The sequence below is a fragment of the Perca flavescens genome, chromosome 6 (genome assembly GCF_004354835.1).
Source record: "Perca flavescens isolate YP-PL-M2 chromosome 6, PFLA_1.0, whole genome shotgun sequence".
Classification (NCBI taxonomy): domain Eukaryota; kingdom Metazoa; phylum Chordata; class Actinopteri; order Perciformes; family Percidae; genus Perca; species Perca flavescens.
Window position 1 is genome coordinate 21,108,705 of NC_041336.1, and position 16,671 is coordinate 21,125,375.

Consider the following 16,671-nt stretch of genomic DNA (forward strand, 5'->3'; position numbering starts at 1 on the left):
AGTCATGTGAAACCTCCGTGTTTCGGCCAAGCCTACACCACTGCTCTGTCTGATGGAGCTCAACAACCAAAATGCAACCACAACAATGGATCAAAGTGGCAGGACAAACAAAAAGAGGCCCCCAGACGCAAACTGAGCTACCGACCATGATTGATGAGACACTAAATGTTAAATGTCTGTCTGTCTGTCTGTCTGTCTGTCTGTCTGTCTGTCTGTCTGTCTGTCTGTCTGTCTGTCTATCTATCTATCTCCTATGATTATTTCATCCACTTTCCACTGATCACACCAGCTATGCATGCACAGGTCTGTCACACCGTCACACCATGAGGGCACCCTTTCATCTGATACAACACCACTTCTCAGGCTTTCATCGAGGCGAGAGCAGTATTAGACGTCACCCCTCAAGTAATTACCCTTTTTCACTAAAGAGCACACGCTCTATGATGGCAATGAAGAAATGCAGTACGTGATTGCAATAAAACTATATTAGATTACAGAGGAGCAGTGATGTAGGGGCTGGGGTTTACTGTTAGTATGAATTTTTACTTCACTTGGCAGTTGTTGCTGTTGTTTACAGACTGAAGGAAACACATGAAGATATGAGAAAAGAATCAGCGTAGTCTAACATGAAGACAGTGTAAGTCTCACATTAGCGGTTGTGGCTCATGCTAATGAGCAGAACAGTCATGCCTGACACCACAGCTTGGTGAAAAGAGGGACGCTGACAGGCAGTGAGTGCTAAATGTGTTTGTCCAGTGGTCAAAGAAACAGAGGGGATCACATGAACACTGACAGCTACTGAGGACAAAAGATAAACACGAACCAGGGGAAAGTTTCACTGTCATCAAGACGGCCTCCCTTACATTTATGAATGCATGAACACAAAAAGACACATGGACATATTGTTTATGCAGTGCATAAACTGTACATGAACACAAATATTTACAAATAATGTTTTGAGGATAAGGAGAAGTAATCTCACGGAGGTTTGGTAACAATAAAATGAAAAAGCAATACAAAATATAGATCTTTATCATGCTGTACACCAACTGCTGACTGCTTTATTTGAATAAAGGAGTCCTTTGTGATGAAGATCATGCTGACCTTTACAAAGAATGATTTTGATTCATGTATTCCATTAAATCCATATCTAGCAGGCAGTGTGGATAAAATCCATAACATGATACAGCAACATATAGGAAAAAGTCAAATTCATTACATTGAGTAAATTGGTATACCAAGTTTTAGTGGACAACAACTGAATACTTGTAAAGTATACAGTATACTCTCTAGTATTCACATATAAATTCTTTAATATGTTATTCTGGGACCCATTTTTTACGTGGTATGATATTATATCTCAGCAACCATTTAGACCATGTCACTGTGCCCTTTATATTTTCTGGGTTGGATACAATTTTAAAATTAAAATACAGAGAAATATCAGAGGATGTGGCATCATTATACATCTCTTCAGACTCCCTGTGTATTACAGTAAAGCTATAATTTCTCTGAGTGACATGCTAACTGGAGTTCAGTCTATTTAGAGTATAATATAAGCACTCATGTAAATCATTAGTTCGCAGGTCATACTTTAACCTGTAATCTCTTTGTCAAATGAACAGATATACAAGCAGATGTTCTTTTCAAAGTATCTCTTACACAAAATGCTAAATAAGTTCTGTGGAGATGTAACAGAAATCTCTTGAATATTCCTGTAAAGTGTGGGTGGGTAAAACCCACAACTGTTCTATGATGAGAAACCAGCATGACACCTGGAGGAGACAGATGTGTAACAAGCAGGAGCTTCAAACTCATACTGGCTGTCCTGTTTTTCTCACTTAGCAGAATCGTCATATTATTGGAGAACCTCCATCTGACCGCGGGACTGCAGAGAAAAAGTTTCAACTTCTCTGGGGAAGCAGTATCAAAGTATCACAGCGGGCAAATATTAGCCTACATTTTTGAAGGCTCTAGAGATGGCAGTGTTGGCATCTTGGTTGGTCGGTCCAGACTGAAATATCTTAAAAACACTGGATGGTTTATGATGACTTTGGTGATCCCCTGACTTCTCCTCTAGAAGTCCTGAAAACTACTGGATAGGTGCCATGGTATTTGATACAGACAATTGTGTCTCATTCAGGACGAATTGTAATCACTTTGGTGATCACCTGACTTTTAATCTAATGCCACCAGGAAGTCAATTTAATTGTCCAATACCTTAAAAACTAATGACATTCCCATCAGCATCAAACTCCACTGCCTTTAGTGCTAAACTAAACTACTAAACTAAGATGATGACCATGGTAGACATTTTACCCGCTAAACACCAGCATGTTATCATTGTCATTGTGAGCATGTTGCCAAAAACGCACCACTGTGCATAGATAGCATTTTTTTTTTATATTTCTATATAGTATAAATATAACTCATGATGTCCAGTTGCACAAAATAACTATAAATGTCTGCAGGTGCTTGACAAAACGTGTCACTAGCTGCTGAGATTTCTGCATTTTAAAACTAATATGCCTAGTTACGTATGTTACTTTAAAGGCTCTGACACACCAACCCGACGGCCGACCGTCAGCAGAAAATGCAGTCGGACTGATCAGTTGGATCCCATCTCTCAAAAAAGTGCCTCTGAACACATCAAAGTGATGCCGACTTGAACATATGTTTTGCAAGTGTGCAAGACGTAATACTTAAAACAGCAGGTGGCGCTAATCTGTATTGTTGCCCAAAAGATTTAAAGCAGAAATGACGAAACATCTCTCTAAACCTAGTAAACACAGAGCACGCTGTCGTCAGTCATTGTTTTCATCAGAGAGTGTTGATAGTCAAGAAGGATCGTTGTTGTCATTACTCACTGAACGGAAGAACATACGATGGCTAGTAATAAGAAGATACTGCCGTTGTCAGCTCCGGTTTTCTCATGCACTGATTTGCTAGTCAAGGGCTAGCACTACACCAATCAGATTGGTCATTGAGGCCGTCTGCCCACTTGCCAATTCAACAAGTGAAATTAGCCAAAATGAACACCGAACACATCGAACAGACTTGAATCACCGACCTCACCAGACTGTCCGACGGCCGATAATCGGGTTGGTGTGTCGGAGCCTTTAGGCGTTCCAGACAACTGTCAACAAATCCTTGGTCAGCTATTAGATCTCGGTTGAAGTTATAAATGGCTTAATATCCTTTTAAGATGCACTAACTAGATTGGCAGAAGCTGAAAGCCCTCTATTACATTCTGCAGTTCATGTTGCAGATGTTCCACTGTCCTTCCACTTTCTCCAGAGTCTGCCTAAGGATGTACAAGCCCAACAGGCTTTCAGGCATCATTAGGATATGACCAGAATAAACGTCATATGGTTGAACCCCCTTTGGTGCAGCTTTCTTAGGAAATCGAGTCATGTTTGCACAAATGACAAGAAACACTGATGCACCACAGTAATTTAAAGGAGTTGGGTTGTAAAGGACTCTAAAACATACTGCTCATATGAAGTGAAAGTAGTGAAACTCATTTTAGGAGAGACACAATACTGCTGACGTTCAGCAATGACAAGTGAGCGAAAGTGTACCTGAAGCTACTCCAGAGGTAGGATGGTAATATAGATAGAATAATGACTTTTACCAAGACCATAAGATTATATTTAGATAAAGGTTTCCAAATCTTTTAAATAACATTTACTTTGCAAAACTCAGCTGTGAGTCAAATTATATTCCAATTCCAGCCCCTGAAAAGCAGGTGCTCCTTATGTTTATGAAGCCTTTGTTTATAAAATAGCCACTGTTTATGCATAAAACAAACAAAGCTGCGGGAAAGACTTAAAAGAAAAAAGATTAAAAGAATGGCTTTTCAGTTTGGACTAAATCCAATTAGATTTTCTTTAATGTGTGATGGGCTGGTTTGATGAAACAGAATGATCTAAATAGAAGAAAATCAATGTTGATTTAAAATTGCTTAAAAAGACAAAAAAAAGCTTGAAGCTTCTCTCTGGTCTTTCCAGCTCTGGAACAGTCAGCACAAACTTGACAAAACAAATGGCCTCTGCATTTACCAAACACCTAATGGTGTTGTGGTAACCACCTTAACTCTACAGTCTACCAGTCATTCTTTGACAGATCATTCCTCTCAATACAAAGCTCTTTAACGACAAAGCAAACTCTGGTAACTCTGGAGAGGAGAGACATTTCCCTTTCCTCTAATGCTGCCACCCATCCATCCGGATAAACCCAAATCAGAACACCTTGCTTAATTTTGATTGCCTTTAATCTTTCTCTGCATCAGAAGCTGGTTTGTTATGAGCACACTGATTATTCTTCCTGTTTGCTTTGAAGCAGTCATTAAGAACATTTTCTAATAGCTACTACCCACGAAAGGAGACGCGCTGGGCTCTCATTTGCTGCGTCTAAAGGTTACCACTTTAATGTTATCTTATTACATTGGTGCATTACCCTGCTGGGATGATGCCACTTATTCTTTGTTATTTCATTATGTGAAATGTAGAACAACTATTTCTTGGAATGAGAAGATAAACCCTGACATAAAAGGAGCGAAGGAAAGGGTGGGATCAGAAATTAGCAGAAAACAATATTCTCTGGTCACTATGGCCACAGGGAAATAATGTGTGACACAGAGAGAGTGCTGTGATTTAATACCATTCCATATTTCTTTACGTTAAGCGCAGCATCAAGCTGATGTAATGTCTCTGAGGGGAGAAATCAACTGGAAGGCAGACAACGCAATGTTGTGACAATCAAAACTGATGTGATTAGAGTTTCAGAAAAGGCCCTTCAACAGGCTGCATTAAGTCGAAAAGCAGAAGTAACACTGCTGTCTGAATCCAATTCTGAAGAGTGGTGAGTAGAACACAGGCAGTTTCACAGGAAACCATCTTGAAAGTCTCTTGTTTTTTTCCTCCCTGTGAAAAACTGTCACTTTTATCTAGCGCAGTAATTAATTTGCTTACTCCAGCCATTACTTCGGCCCGTAGGCCTATCCTTCCCCAAAAATACCTGAAAGTGTAACTAGGACTAGGGGAAAAATGCACTCTTCTGAAATCCATCTGCAGAATCAGGTCATCACAGAGTCAAAGTAAAAGTATTTCTGTCTTTAAACATATATATTCATCAATCACATGTCAGCATGGCAGCATCCAGCAAGCCATTAGCACAGAGAATTAACAGAGAGACAAAACTGGCATAACCCCAGCATGAGATCTATTATTCATTAGTACATCTCTGGACCCAGCAGGGTAACGTTTGCCAGCCCACGTCTGCGTGTGAGGCCACTCCTTCTCTAAAAGAAACACACAGATGGCAGCAAAGCATGCCCCTGATGTGTTCAAAGGCGTTGTGGTGAAAGGTTGCCAGGGCCAGAAGGAGCCACTCCAAAAACCAGGCTCACGCTGCTAAGCTAAAAGCATGCACGCCTGTCTTCGCTATCTGCAACATTTTTTGTGAGGTGAACTTACTCATCATGTTCACCCCAAGAGAAAATGCATGCAGAGTTATGGTTGTAATAATGAGAAAGAGACAGATAAAGTCCCTCCTCGATAACTTCCTGCAGCACAAGACGTCTTTTCATTCATGTGTACTGCTCTCTGACATGACAGGCTTTACATTAAACACTCACAAACGCATCCTGTTAATCAACCACATCCTCAATGCGCTCCCTCCCGTAACACACCCACGCGCTCTCTCTCTCTCTCCCCCCCCCACCCCACCCATCTCTATTTCTGTCTCTTATCTGCCCCGAGTGTGGCAGAGGTCCTCTCTTTTGTTATAGTCACAGTGTGGGGGAGCCTGACAGCCTCATAACTCAACACCAGCTCATAAGGTAAGGAGAGTATAGTCGCAGCTTAGTTCAACACTCACTGACAAAAGAGTGGGGAAAAACATAAATGTTCAAAGTGCTCTTCTCGATGTGTCACATGAAGCAACTTGCGTGACAGCACGATTCAGCCGTTGCTTTCCCAAATTAAAGATTACAGTGCTTACCACTCAACTGCTGCTCTGATTAGGATCCATCAGCAGCAACTCTACATCTATTCTCATATTAATCCAGAGGTCTTGACCTAGAATAGAGGATGATGACATTGAGGTGGTACTGGAGAAAAAATAGGCCTAAAAAAGGTATCACAAAAACTGGAACAAACATCTGCACTGCCACAAGCAATCTCTAAATCCTTCTTGTGCAGATATATTTAGATGTGGCATCGTCTTCCATTACCTTCTACAGTATTTATGGACAGAGAGATAAACTGTCAGACTGAGAAAAGTTACCACATCTTGAGAGATTTACTTAATTCCTAAACTCTGGACTGGAGTATGGATTAGCTCACAGCATGACTCCCTCTCTGTTATAGTATATCATAGAAGATAGACAATCACAGCACCAGAAACTGACTCAAACTGTAGCTGATAAGCTTGTGTTTTTGTGGTTAGACTGCAGTTGTGTTTTTTAAAGGACAATACTTGCAGCGTGTGTTTTTAAAATTTTCGTGTGATCACGCCTCACCCACAGATCTTTTAAGCCTGCCTTTTCTTTTTGTAGTTGAGTTTTATTGACCTGATTTATTGCAAAATATGAACAATGTATAATCCCACACTGACATTTTCACTATCCTAACAATAGAAACAACACCATTTATTTCTGGCTTGATTTTATTGACTGAATCATCTTAGAATTACCGCATCATGGTTGTATGCCTCCGCCAACCAGTGACGTTGCAGTTTACATCCATGTCTGTTCACACTTATATAATATATTTAGTAAAGACTACATATATTATGAATGTAATAAAACAAATTAAGTGTATCTTATGTCAAAAAGGAAGTTATCATTATATTGCCATGTATAATCCCAGTGAATAATTTCCAGTCAGAAACATGTTGTCTTTACTTAGAGATTTCTTTATATTATATATTATATATCTTTTACAGAGGACTGGTGGAGAGCTTCCTCACATGGTGCAACGACAATCACCTGAAGCTCAACATCAACCAATGAGCTTGTGGTGGACTCCCGGAGGAACAGGACAGAACACAAAGTTGTAGCCTTTACAGAAGACAATGCTTCAGATATGGATGTTGCTGCAAAGAAGCTACAAATTCTAAAACGGGGATGCTTCACACACAACTTCAAACCAGCAGAAGATCAATACAATCATCACAGTTTTAGGATTAGTGTCACCAATTCAGTATTTGATCAAATGTGAAATATACCCATCTCCCCTTCTGTTCCTGAGTTATGGCGTTGAATAATGTCCAGAAAAGTATTTTTGCAGAACATTATGATGAAGTTGACCTTTTGGATATAAAATATATAATTAGCGTATTCATTATTGAATTATGGCCAAAAACATGTTTTGTGAGGTCACTATGACCTTTGGCCACAATATACTAATCAGTTCATCCTTGAGTGCACATTTTCTAAAGGTGTTCCCGAGATATCGCGTACATGAGAATGGGACAGAGGTGAGGTGACCTTTGACCTTTGGCCACCAAATTCTAATCGGTTCAATTCATCAAAGTGGTGAACCTACTAACGGACTAACATTGCCATCCCAAGAGCCATCTATCACACACTGCACGAAATGTACCCAGTCTCTAGAATCTCTGACCCTAAACACAGCCCAGCTGCTGACCAGGGATGCAATGGCTGGGTGAACCAAAAGGACCCCTGAAAGTGTCTAGACTGACATTGTTTTAAGGTGCACAATGTTATTACATCTAAATGTTTAAAACTCACACGGCTCTGGTTTTTAATCAGTGAGGATAAAACTGTCTGTCTCGCTCAATGAAATATGATACTGCTACTGTTGTGAAAACAAGCAGCGGTGAAATGTAGCCGATCCTGTTCAGGCTAAAAAAAATTGTTGGTGGTCCACTACTTTCATTTCTCTATTGCCTTAAACCACACCTGCCTTTTTACATGTGAAACCACATGGATTATTTATAGAGGCCTGCCCATGCAAAAATATGCTACCCCTGGCCACAAGATGCTCACAACAGCTGTTCTGCTGGTCCTATACAACCACTTCCTGCATTATTCACTTGTTGTTTAGTGGATATTCATTCATATTATCTTTTTAGTGCAGACCCTGGAGCATTGCTACACAGGTTACAATATAACTTGGTGACTGAATAGATTATAGGTTGTGCACATACATTTAAAGATTCAGCTCCATGTCAAGGGAAAGCTGAAATTACCATGGAGGTGACCTCATGCAATGCAATGTCCCACTACTGTTTTAAATACATGTCTTGCACAGACACATAGTTTTTTCTTTCTTGCTGCTGCATTCCTCAAATTCTAGTGATCTTCTCCCTCACAGTCTCCCTGTGTTTGACTGCAATCACTGATTTGGGTGTGTTAGGAACAAAAGCTTAGAAGCTGCAAGAATAACATTGGGCAACAAACAATCCACTGAGCCCGGTGAACACAGCTGTGACAGAGGAAGAAGAGAAGTAGTACACATGCTGAATTTAACCGTCTCCCAAGTGTTTATTAGAGTATTTCAAAAAGCAGTGCCCAGTTTTTGAAACTTTTTCCACTGTTTGTGATTTTGTCCTTCACCTGTAAACCAATCTGTGGCAGGATGTGCGCCCCATCCACCATCTTTACTCCATGTCTTTACTCCAATGGCCCCTATTGAGCCTCACACATGCTCCAACACACAGCCCCAGAAAAGCCTCCTCTGTTGCACTGTTGACACAACACCCAAAAGAGCTAAAGTAAGCCAGTAAGTCCTAAAATGATAGCCACACTGTAAGTGAGCCACAGTACCAAACAAAACACCTTTGACTCAACCAAATTATTTATGATTGACATAGACATTTAACTGGAACGCTTTGGCACAAACCCAATATTATTTAGCATGAGAATCACTATTATTTTGGTGGATTTACACAGAACTGTAATTATCTGGAAGTGTGTTGATAACTGGCATATATTCTTTTACGCCATCTGCATGGTAACATCAATATTGTACAGTCCTCCATATTCATGTTTTTGCTCAAAACACTGTGTCGTGAGTATGAGATGATGAGCTCAAGCCCTGATTAAATCTGAAAATGGATCCTATCTGCGCTCACTTTTACACACACACCTACATCCACTCAGCATGAGAGGTACAGCCATTCATACACACAGACATATTATTCACACTGTTGGCTTGTGACTAGGTTATACTGATAGCTTGCTACTGTTATACTATTGATTTATATGTTAACAGTTAACAGTTGATCCCCCACAACTTGTTTTTACTTGTCTAGAAAAAAGGAAGGGGGATCAGAGTTACCATGGAGACTAAAATAATCTATTGGTGTTTACTGTATGAATCACGTCATGATCATAACAGGAACATTGCAAAAGCTCGACTGTTTGGGGAAACCCAACAGGAGAGTTAAAGGCAAAGTTTAAAGTAATGTGGTAGTAAATGTAGCCTAGTTTACATTAGGCATGTTTAACTTTGAACCTTTACAAGGGAGCACTCTTCATGAAATGTTAAAGCACTCTCTCACTGCTATGAAATGTTTCAGTTACATGCTGCCTCAAAGAAAGCAGTTACTGCAATGAACTTTTAAAAGACTTCTTCAACTGACATGATTTCCAAATAATTAAATTACTTAGCAAAAGACAACTCAATTTTACTTGCCAAAGAAAAAACCGCACTCACCTTGACAGAGTAACAGATGTGAATTCCAGGTGATGAGGACTGACAGAGATGTTGGAAACAGTCGGTTTATCTGAATCCAAATGAGAGAACGCGGCCAATGAAGAGATACTCAAATGCCAGCGTCAAACAGACAGCCTGCCGTCTCCAGTCTGACATGCACAGACACGCACCGTCCAGCCCCGCTCTGAGAAGCATCAATTTCTCCACCGCTATATGGAGGAGGGCACCACAGTGCGTAACTGACTGAAGCCACCTCCAATTGAAATGTAGGACAGAGCTCAGCGTCCCCTTAAAGAGGCGGGCGTTGTGTCATTGACAGCATATTTTTCCGTGACGTATTGAGGATGACCTCAAAAGCAAGGACACACGGTCAAACTCATCACTTTGCAAGTGAGGCATTTAATTCTGGTCTTTTAAATTAGTGTACTTAATTGCAGATGTGTTTCCATTTTAGATTATTGTTTCCACTTGTAGATAAGAAGGTAAATTACTCTTTTTTGTTTTTACTAACCAAATGAAATAATCAACATGATGTCAAAGTCTCCAAAACGACAAGACGTCAGAATAATAAATGACAGAACTTAAAGGCCGTAAATTATGATATACTGTCACCTGCTGGACATATTGCAGAATTACAGATTTTCAGTCGTGCTCATGGCATAATGAGAAAAATGTACAAAAAATCTGAGAGAAAAAAAGATTTGCATATGCATAGTGAGTGACTATGCAGGTTTGCAAATGTATGTGACCTTGAATGCAACATAAATGGAGGTTTTTCTTTTTATAGCCCAAAAAAGCAGGTTTTGTTGCACAATAGCAAAAAACTAAGAAACAAACAAAAATTACAACAACAACAACAACAAAAACAACACCACCACCAACCTTATCTTTTTTTGGTATAGCATCACAATTTAGGATTGTCCAAATCAGTAAGAGAATTGTCTATTTGGCTGTGAGAGCCATTATCATTTCCTTTTCTGAAAGTCTGAATGAAAGGCTGTTATATCACACAAGGCTGCAGGCTTGCTGTTCAAGGACTCCCTGTCACAAAAAACCTTTCACGGAGAGTCAGCCTGATTGCAACAGATTACGTGTGAACACTGGCGAGCTAGAAGGTTACTGCAGCACTTACGATATAGAGAGGTGGATTCCATAACACAGCCAACATAATGCTCTGCTGTGAGCTTTGTGTGACATTTGAGAGAAAAAAATAATTTTCATAATAGTATTTTTCTCTGTAAAATTAGAAAGGTTACAGTAAAGACCAAAGTATTCATCTGGAAAGCATTATGAATTTACAGCCGCTGAATATTCCTTCTGTAGGCTATAGTCCGCACAGGCTGAACTCACAGAAGTGAGCTTTCAAGGCTGCCTTTTCCCCTTTCAATGAGCTGTGGCTTATGAGAACCTTATGTAAGACCGTTATTCTATAATTCATCATGAACTCTATTGAATATTGCAAATTAAATGCTTAGAACCTAAGAGCAAATTAACAATGTTCTGCAGTTCTTTTATTGTTACTCTGTTTTTGTGCCAACCTTTTCAGTGTGGATATTATGAAAAAAATGTATAGCTTTTTTTTTTTTTTAGCCCAAGAAGCAACTGAGTATCTTATTGTGAAATGCAACCATGATTGTTTTAGGTAATGTTGAAATGGAAACATCGCAGAATTTATTGCATTAAAATATTCTACTTTGAAAACCATCCATCAGAATTTGAGTTTTAATGTACCGGTATGTGGTTTTACACTCAGATTTTTTTTTCAAGGTTTATAAATTCTGATAAAACATTCAAATGCACAGATTTAAGAAACTATATTCAAGTTTCTCAAATTCTGATCTAAAAATTATAATCAGCCAAATTCATTATGAAAGATTCAAACTCAAATATAAGAGGTCTGATGGATTCCTCCAGGCTTAATTGCTTAATGCTGGATGTTAGAATTTGAATTGTGGTGTCTTGATTTGACCAATCCAATTTAAGCAACCTGATTTATTTGACCGTTTAAAGAAAATAATCAGAATTTGACTAACTAAGCAACGTTTTAAATATCAGACACTTGAATTTTTTACCTGAATTCATCAAACCTAAATCTAATATCTATTTTTTATTTTTTTATTTCACCATTTTAGATGACCTTCTGGAAATTTCAAGTGGAATTCAAAGCACATAAATTCAGAGAGATGATTTTCAAAGTCAAATATTGCAATGCTATAAACTCTGTGGTCTTTAAATGTCAACATCAAGTATTCAGTAGTGGTTAAATCTTAGGTATTCACTTGCTTTTAAAATTCAAATCATCATCATTATTATTATTATTATTATTATTATTTACTAGGATGTGAGAATTCATGTCCATTAGGTTAGCCATGCAGGTAGTAACAGTTGATCCCATAGAAGTCATGTTTCTTCCCTGTGACTACATTGTCCCTCAGGTTCACAGCAGCATGTGTGATGGAGCTGTTAAAGTTGCGATGGGCCTTCGTCTTACTGAATGAATTTTGAAGGTCCAGGAGGCAGAGAGCTGCACCTTCTCTACCCACAGTCCCGACTCTGTCCACTGGATGAATGCTCGCCATGAGAGGAGTCCTCGGCAGGATGCAGGGGTTAGAAATACTGTGTGGCAGCTCTCTGCCCTTTGCCAGCTTATCCTGCTCTGAAGCTGCCCTTAAGGATAACTCAACATGTGATTCAATACCTGCCAGATCCTTGGCCACAGATGACTGACTAATGCTAGATACATTTCTTCCAGCTTTATAATACTGCATTTTACTACTTGGTTCATCGTTTACATGCAGCTCAATCAGGCTTTTCTTCTTGTTGACCTCCATCTCTTCCTGGGAAAGAGGCCGGTTGTACAGGTCCAGGGGTCGCTCTGTACCTGCGATCGGGGCAGCGTTAGCCTCTTGGCTGCTCTGTGAGGCAGATTCTTGCCTTGGACTTACATCAAACTGGACTTTGCAGTTTTCTTTCCCTCTGCTCTTATATGCAGAGCGTTTGCTCTCACTTTGTTGTTTGTGTAGGACCTCCTGGTACGGCTCAGTGCTCCATGCTTCTGTGGAGCCACAGCTGTACTTTGATTGACTGTGACCCTTTTGGTTTGGATCTGGTGCCTCATTACACTTAGCTGTGATCTCTCTTGGCCTATGTTGGTTTATAGCATCTGAAGCAATGCCTTGGTTTGGAGCTGGAGATAGATTAAGGAGTTCAGCAACAGCGGGACTGCAGGTGCTCCCCTGTCTTCTTCTACATTCTCCTCTGGGTTTAGAGGGAACAAACATCGGAAAGGACCTTTCTCTCTGTAGGGAAAGGAATTCAATAGGATTAGTGTTACACACTGTCACTATTGCTGTTAAAGGTGCAATGTTCTCAAGGATTCTACCAGTGGTGCAGTGTGTGAATTCATCCCAGTAATGTCACAGATTTTGTCCTTGAAGTCATCTATCTTTAGAGGATTTGCTGGCCCCGATCCTTTGAAAAATCAAAAATCTATATTATGGTATTTGATTTAAATCATTTAAATGTTAAAATCATGCATATCCTATTACTAGATTATTACATTGCAAAGAGGCTTTCATCTTCTCTAATAGCAAAATGTACTCTGTGTTCTTATTTTTCAGCTTCTTGCTCAGGGACTGAACAGAAATGATTGGGGAGGAGTGGCGGTCAGAAAAGAAGGAGAGTTTGTCACAGTTTATAAAAATGTACTTTGCCACATGCGGAGAAAAGAATAGTTCTGTAAATGAAATAGAAGATTCAGGCCCACTCCCCGCCCCAAATAAAGTTTGTACAGTCCCTAATATATTAACATACATTTAGGCTTCTTTACCTGTGTGGTGCATTTGGTATGAGGTGAGCCAGTGTGTCCTTTCCAAATTTTTCAGCATGTTGCTTGTCCGCTCAGATATCGACAAATCCCAGTCACGAAGTTTAGGGTTGGGCAACACTGTCTTTGGAGGAGTTGGGTAGAAAACCTGGTAATCTCCCTTCAATGGCTTTGTATGCTAGAAGGAAGATGTTAGAGCATTTAGAAAATGATCAGAACAATATTGTGATTTGATGATTTGTCAAACCTTAATGATAATGTAAAGCCACATATTTCATTACTCACATCGCAGAAGCCGTGTTCTCCGGTCCACATAACAGCTTTCTTCCTGGTGTTCATGGTTGTCTCCAAGACCTCGTGTCTGTATGGACCACCTGCACATGGAAATAAGGACATCTTAAACCTCTCTAAGAACATCTATTTTATCATTCCCCTTTTACCACAACGCCCTCTCACCTATAGTTTTGCTCAGCAGAGTGATGTCCGGCGCACTATTTGGGATGAGGGGGTTGAGGAATGGTTGGGAGGCAGCTCTGACTCCTGTTTTAGGGTCATCTGGAGAGTGGAAGGATGGGAACATTGCAAACTTGGAGATATGGGATGAATAGGGATGCTCTTTTGGAGTTGCTATCTTTATCATTTTCTCCCTGTTAGAAGCACCAGGAAATGAAATGATTTTGAGGCAGACGCAAGAAACCAGTTTTATTTTTAACTTTGCAAAAAAAAAGCACTCACGCCATATTTACATCAGTTGGTTTTGGTATGCTGAGAAAAGAAATGAAATTAATGTTATCATTCTTGTTAATAATGACAATAGTTATGATTAATCATGGCTACTCACAGCTGGTCATTGAGACGAACTTTACTTTTCTTTCTGCCAGTATTGTAATATCGTTTTTGACTGGTGGTATGCCTGTAAAGGTGAAACAACAATCTATTGGTGCTGCAGTTTATGTATTCCATTTTAAATTTCTACGCAGAATGTTTTTACACTCACTCAGATATGATGGCTCCTCCATTACCAAAGTGATAATGGCCATGTAAAGCCGGAGGGATGCCAGGTTTAAGGGAGGACCTGGGCTCCATCTGGCTGCTGGTGCTCTGACTCAGAATAAAGGAGGGTGAAGAAGGCAGGATGAAACACTAGGATGAGTAAATGAGGGCAAGAATACAGAGGATTAAGCCACATCTGTGGTGAAACCTTTTTCTTTTTATCATGAATGTTATACCCACTGGTCTGGTGATAATAACAATACCAATCAGGAGGAGAACAGATGTTTCTACCTGTTTCTTCCTAAATTTAACACAACCAGCTTGGCTCATAAATGAATGTTATGTTTACACACATTTTAACATAAGTTAAAGCATACTAATGCAAACATGTATGTTTATTTCAATTAAATAAAAAACGTTTTAACTCTGCGACTACAAGATTTAATCAACAACAATTAATCAGAAAGAATCCCTACAACCCACAGTCATGTTCACTTACCTGGCCAGTGGTTTAGAGATATCAATGGGATAGATTTTTTCAGTCTTTGGTAAATGGCAGAAAAATAGCAGTCTTCTTAGTCCAAATGGATAATTGTAGAAACATTGAAGCCTTCTTTGGCAGAACAGGACTCCCTCGTCTTCTCTTGTGACCAGTGAGGTTTGTTTGGATTCCGGGCTCAGCCAGAGTGATGGTGTTACATTAAAGAACAATAGAATCGGAGTGAGTGACACCCAATCCAGCCCACAGCACATAGCGTTTAAACCGAGGCGTGGTTTAATTAGCTTTTGTAAGACGAGAGACTGAAACAACATCTCACATTTTGCTTGATAAGATCAGAAAAAATATCAACTGTAACCTTTGGAATGTAATTGTTTGTCCATGTCACACTGCTAGGCTTACAGTTGTAATAACTGGGGGGGTCAAAATGTGCTGACATTTCATATTATGTCACTATTTTTATATCCAGTGGGCAATCAGTGCCCCGGATGCCCATCATTCAGTCATCAAGTGCAGATCTGATAATATTACACATTCACAGTTTGGTGAACTCATACAACTAAGCATGGGGTGGAATGAAAATCAAGCTGGGTCCAGCCAGCACACACTGACACCAAATACAAGCTATGTGTGTCTGTGTGGTGTTTGGTTACAGGAGTCATCTTTCGTTGTGTCCATTCCTCTGCAACATAACAAGTTATACATTCAAACTGCATGTCTTAGAAAAAGCCACATGTCTGGAAGACAATTTCAGTCCGAGGATCATCCTGTTCTAATGTCGATTTAGACATAACGTGCTCATTTTGTAGAACATCTTCTTCCAGGATTTAGTGGACGGCTATGCGCTATCTGTGGTGCTATTACTGACTGATTGAGCATGAATAGTGCTAACTTATCAGACACAAAAGACTCTGATGAAAGTAAAAAATAACCAAAGTAACCAAAATGCAAAGTGATTTATCCATTTTGGAGTGTGTGTGTGTGTGTGTGTGTGTGTGTGTGTGTGTGTGTGTGTGTGTGTGTGTGTGTGTGTGCGTGTGTGTGTGCGTGTATGTGAGTGTGTGTGTGTGTGTGTGTGTGTGTGTGTGTGTGTGTGTGCGTGTGTGTGTGTGTTAGGAGAATTTCTAAAACTTTTCATATAAAAGGATTTGTATTAATCCTCAAACTCCATTTGATGAGATTTTGTCCCAATTAAGGAACCTCATTGTGTCAATCCCTGTAGTGAAATAAAAGTAAAGCATAGTAATCCCTGATTTTACTACGAGATCCCAGAACATTTTCAGGCCCTCTAAAATGGGACAGCACACCTGATCTGCTCCCCTGTAAACTGCATCTAAATACTTTTCAATCAGCACACTGGGAACACTAACACTATAATCAATGCAGCTGCCTCTCCCTGGACATGACATAGACTGCTTTCCAAGCTGCAAGGTTTGCCTTGTTTGTTGGCCCTCACAAGACCCATATTCTGCATTCTGCTTTTTAATTGGGATTCCCAAGAGACCCTGTCCAAAGTCTCAGCAAAACACCCAAGACCTATCAAGCAGTCTAAGCCAAGTCCAGTAACCAATTATCCTGCTCTGCCCTAGCGGAGCCGCCGCTCTCCGGATTACATTCCTTGCTGCTGCTGCTGCTGCAGCAGCATTATAAATGTGCCACAGCCTGCA

The 16,671-nt window shown here is 39.9% G+C and overlaps 1 protein-coding gene across 2 annotated transcripts in view; it reads right to left on the bottom strand.

Annotated features, from left to right (window-relative positions):
• Nucleotides 1-9,859, bottom strand: part of osbpl3b (oxysterol binding protein-like 3b) — a 29,927-nt gene extending 20,068 nt beyond the window's left edge. For both annotated transcript variants that reach the window (XM_028580178.1, XM_028580177.1), the window contains exon 1: nucleotides 9,687-9,859. The gene's annotated coding sequence lies outside the window, so the exon portion shown is untranslated. The remainder of the gene's footprint in view (nucleotides 1-9,686) is intronic.
• Between the last annotated feature and the right edge of the window lie 6,812 nt (nucleotides 9,860-16,671).